This window comes from Galeopterus variegatus, unplaced genomic scaffold (genome assembly GCF_000696425.1).
Source record: "Galeopterus variegatus unplaced genomic scaffold, G_variegatus-3.0.2 Scaffold176, whole genome shotgun sequence".
In the NCBI taxonomy this organism is placed as follows: Eukaryota; Metazoa; Chordata; class Mammalia; order Dermoptera; family Cynocephalidae; genus Galeopterus; species Galeopterus variegatus.
In genome coordinates this window covers 898,714-903,996 of record NW_007726287.1, presented here as the reverse complement: position 1 = coordinate 903,996, position 5,283 = coordinate 898,714, and positions in this window count along the sequence as shown.

Below are 5,283 nucleotides of genomic sequence, written 5' to 3'. Positions count from 1 at the left end.
GCACACACATGACCTCCCTGCTCATGTCTCTAATCCTCTCCTCTGGTTTCCAGAAGTAGACAAGCTGAATCAAAGGGAGGGCACTGGGGTCTTATTCCCAAGTCACCCTCCAGGAATAGAGTCCAGACCCCCCTGCCACTGCTAGGAAGTTAGTGTCCACCCCCTCAGCCATCCCAAGGGTTTCTAATTTAAGTGGGTTTGGGGGAAGTTGCTGCAAGTTTGGTAGGTGAGAGATGACATCTAATTCATGCCTTATTTCATTGTCCTCATGAGGAGGGAGGCTGGATTTTCATCTTTCAGCCATTGCCAAAGTGTGGCCCCTCCCTCCACCTTTGGGTGAGCCTGCTGAACACACACCTTCCCTGGGCACCCCCAGGGTCGAGGTCTGTATGTGGGTCCCAGCACAGCCAGGAAGCTCTCCCCTAGGTGCTGGGAGCTCAGGTCCCAGCCTGCGGGTCCCTGTCATTTTCATAAGCCACAGTCTGCTCCAGGGGACCCAGTGTGCTGTTACCGGGCAGGTGCTGGGACAGGGCTGCGGTGGGTTCTGCGTGCAACCAGGCCCGGTCTTGGCTAGCGCTGGACAATGGGGTTGGATTAAAGAGCGTCTCCTGGATCCTCCTGGGTTCTGGGTGGGCCAGGCCTGAGGGCTGTCAAGACACTTGTCCTCCTGAACGACCAAGTCACAGAGCAGGCGGCCCGGTAGGGAGGGGTTGGCCCAGAGCCCACCGAGCCCGGGCATTTTTCAACCCCAGGTTTTGGGGCAGTTATACATTGTCCTGATGATGAGAGACACAGAACCCCAGTGAACCCAGCACAGGGTAGAGCGGCCCAGGGTGAAGCTGGGATGAGACCGAGCCTCCCGAACCCCGTACACACCCCAGGCGCTCCTCCAGGACTCCTAGAGACACAGCCTGACAAGCGTTGGAGGGATCTATCACCTCTTTTTGTTTGTTTTGGGTTTTTGTTGTTTTGGCAGCTGGCCAGTACAGGAATAGAACCCTGGACCTTGCTGCTATCAGCACCACGCTCCAACCAACTGAGCTAACTGGCCAGCCCTGTCACCTCTTTNCCCCACCAGTCTAACACAGTGTCCGTGCACACACACACACAAAACGGAGACTAAGAGTCCATGAAACACTAGCCCTTCTTGGGAGGCTGTTCTCTGACGTTTTCTATTTAAAATCCCAGCCTACCCCACTAACTCAGTTCGTGGCCCACTAAGAAGTGTTGATGGCAATGTGGGGACCTCTGTCTGACACTGTCAATTTAAATGGCTGCAGTGTGCTCCCTCTGCCAGGGCCACCAGATCCCTCTGACGAACACTGGGGGTGTCCCGTGCGGGCTCTTGGAGGAGGGCAGAGATGACCACGCACACACATGACCTCCCTGCTCATGTCTCTAATCCTCTCCTCTGGTTTCCAGAAGTAGACAAGCTGAATCAAAGGGAGGGCACTGGGGTCTTATTCCCAAGTCACCCTCCAGGAATAGAGTCCAGACCGCCCTCTGCCAGGGCCACCAGATCCCTCTGACGAACACTGGGGGTGTCCCGTGCGGGCTCTTGGAGGAGGGCAGAGATGACCATGCACACACATGACCTCCCTGCTCATGTCTCTAATCCTCTCCTCTGGTTTCCAGAAGTAGACAAGCTGAATCAAAGGGAGGGCACTGGGGTCTTATTCCCAAGTCACCCTCCAGGAATAGAGTCCAGACCCCCCTGCCACTGCTAGGAAGTTAGTGTCCACCCCCTCAGCCATCCCAAGGGTTTCTAATTTAAGTGGGTTTGGGGGAAGTTGCTGCAAGTTTGGTAGGTGAGAGATGACATCTAATTCATGCCTTATTTCATTGTCCTCATGAGGAGGGAGGCTGGATTTTCATCTTTCAGCCATTGCCAAAGTGTGGCCCCTCCCTCCACCTTCACAGTGGGAAAAACTGAGGTTTTGTCCAGTATCACCGAGCAAATCAGGGGTCGAAACCTGGGCAGATGGGCTGAGACTTGAGGCCCATCTTCAGGACTCTCCTGTTGCCACCCACCTACAGGTGCCAAGGCCCAGGACGGCTAAGGTCAATGTCTGGTTCTAAACTGAGCTGTGCAGAGACATTTGCTTGGCACCCAGGAGAACACTGGCTCTTGCTCCAGACAGAACTTTCTCCCTAAGGTAAGGAAGGTGAGGCCCACACGATCAGCTACAGGGCCTGCCTCCACCCTGCTGAGCCCCCTCTACCCCAGCTCCATGGCCGGAGAAGTTCTGCATACCCCCACCCCCACCACCCCTTGGAGATTAAAGGTCTGGGGAGTCCAGCCACCGCCCCTGCTCATCCAAGGCTTCCCTGACTTATCCGACCATGGAGTCCCTCATTTCTAGAAAATACCTTGGGGTATCCTCTGGCATCCCAGAAGTAGGTCACAGGTGGAGACCAATTCTGGAGGAACTGTGCCTGGTGGGGAGCCTAAGGCGTGGGTTTGGAGTCAGGGACTCCCAGCCTAGCTCTGCCACTAACCAGAAGGGAGACCTTAGCCAGTTCCCTGGGGGGACATGGTCCAGTTCTGTCAGTAAACTCAAACCCCAGCCTTCTGGGGTTACCAGTGGGAAGACAGAGCACAAAGAGTCCTTTGTCTGCCTCACAGGACCTAGGCCAACTTCATGGAGGAACCAAGGTATGGATTTACTCACATGCCCATTTTACAGATGGGAAAACTGAGGGCCCGTGAGGGGAATGGCCACATCAGGGTCTCAGGTAGCACAAGGGTTCAGACCAAGGACCCCACATCCCTCCACCACAGGCCCCACCCGGGCTGGTCCTGAGCTGCTGGACAAGAACTTGTACATGACCTGCCCATCCAAGCAGCAGCTCTGCAATGACCTCAGCCCACATGCCTGAGACCCGTGTTCCCTCATTTAACCCCTGCTCAGGCCAGCTCCACAACAGCGGGGACTGTGCTTGTTCACTGCGGTCTTCCCAAGCCTCTAGACAGCACCTGGCACACAGGAGGTAACCACCCCTTGGAGATTAAAGGTCTGGGGAGTCCAGCCACCGCCCCTGCTCATCCAAGGCTTCCCTGACTTATCCGACCATGGAGTCCCTCATTTCTAGAAAATACGTTGGGGTATCCTCTGGCATCCCAGAAGTAGGTCACAGGTGGAGACCACTTCTGGAGGAACTGTGCCTGGTGGGGAGCCTAAGGCGTGGGTTTGGAGTCAGGGACTCCCAGCCCAGCTCTGCCACTAGCCAGAAGGGAGACCTTAGCCAGTTCCCTGGGGGGACATGGTCCAGTTCCATCAGTAAACTCAAACCCTGGCCTTCTGGGGTTACCAGTGGGAAGACAGAGCACAAAGAGTCCTTTGTCTGCCTCCCAGCACCTAGGCCAAGTTCATGGAGGAACCAAGGTATGGATTTACTCACATGCCCATTTTACAGATGGGAAAACTGAGGACCCGTGAGGGGAATGGCCACATCAGGGTCTCAGGTAGCACAAGGGTTCAGACCACGGACCCCACATCCCCCCACCACAGGCCCCACCTGGGCTGGTCCTGAGCTGTTGGACAAGAACTTGTACATGACCTGCCCATCCAAGCAGCAGCTCTGCAATGACCTCAGCCCACATGCCTGAGACCCGTGTTCCCTCATTTAACCCCTGCTCAGGCCAGCTCCACAACAGCGGGGACTGTGCTTGTTCACTGCCATCTTCCCAAGCCTCTAGACAGCACCTGGCACACAGGAGGTACTTAGTGTTTAATGAATAAATAGATGAATGAATCAGTGTGAACCCCCCAACAGACCTGCCAAGTGGCTGCTCCTATTTTACAGATAAGAAGCCTGGGATACAAAGTAGCCTTGGGTGAGTTCATTCATTCACGTACACATTCATTCATTCATTCATTCATTCATTCATTCATTCATTCATTCATTCATTCATTCATTCATTCATTCATTCATTCATTCATTCATTCATCCAGCACCCGGGTGCTGCTCCCTGTTGTGGGCAGGCACCTGGGATCCAGAGGTTTAGTAGACCCCAGACACCATCTGCCCTCGAAGCTCACAGCCTAACAGGTGGGACCACATCTCACCACAGCCAGTAGAGGGGACCCTTGACCTGGGCCCCAGCTTCAGTGGCCTCTGCCTAAAAAGATGTTTAATAATATTTAGCAAGGGTTTTTAAAAAGCTACACACACAGACACACACACGAGGGTACTTCAAAAACTTCATGGACAGATGAAGTTCGGGGAGACGGTTGAGGCCAATACACAGAGCGTCCTGGGCTTGCTCACCTTTTCATTAGAGAACAGTTACCAGGGAGGCCCCGGTGTCCAGAAGGCAGATGAGGGAACTTGGCAAACATAAACTAAGTCGCAGGCCAGGTCCCAGGGAACCAGTGCTGGCCGCTAAAAATGAAGCATGACCTTCCAGCCAGTACTCACTAGCTTCCAGGGCCTGTGCCAGGCACCTGCAGACTCTGAGGAAACAGGCCCTGTCCTGTAGGAACCCGGGGCTCTCAAGGGAAATCCAGAGGACACAGACAAACACACCCTGGGACCTGGGAACGATCTGGTTTACAACTTCGAGCTGCACTGTGACCTTGAGCAAACCCACCGCCTCTCTGAGCCCGCTGTCGTGGCCACTTCTCACTTGGTCCTCCACGCTGTCACTTTGGCTGGTTTCTCCCTGCCCCCTCTGTTCCCCCTCCGTGTTCCCATCTCGTCCTTGTTTACCCTCAGGGCCTCCTTTCGCCCCTCCGGTTTCTCCCCTCCCCCACCACACCTAGCAGAGGCCTCTGCCTCCAAAACCCTCCGACCCTACGCTTGGCTGACCCCTGGCGAGCTGTCAGGGGGCCCCTCCTGGGGTCCCAGGGCCCCTGGGTGAACGAGAGCAGCCCTTCGTGGAAGGGTCAATGCCACCCCCTCAGGCCTTGGGAGGAAAGTGTGGCCAACCCCATCTTACACCGGAGGAGACTCGCTCGTGGTCCCCCAGCCAGGGAAAGTCGCCAAGCTCAGAGGCCCTGAGCAAAGGAACACCGATCAGTAAGTGCGACCTACTTTCTTCCCGTAACTGCTCCGAAGCTCTTTTAAACATATTCAAGTTTTCCTCCAAAATCGTTCCCCTCATTTCTCCCCCGCACCCCCGTCCTGGGTCCAGGACCGTGCTTCCCGCCCCCCATTCCAGGCCCAGTCCCAGACGAGGAGCGGAGGCCACATCCCGGGTCAGGGGCTCAGATCCCGGGGGCGGGACTACGGCGAGGGGCGGGAATGCGGCCGGTGGGCGGGATTACGGCTAGGGACGGG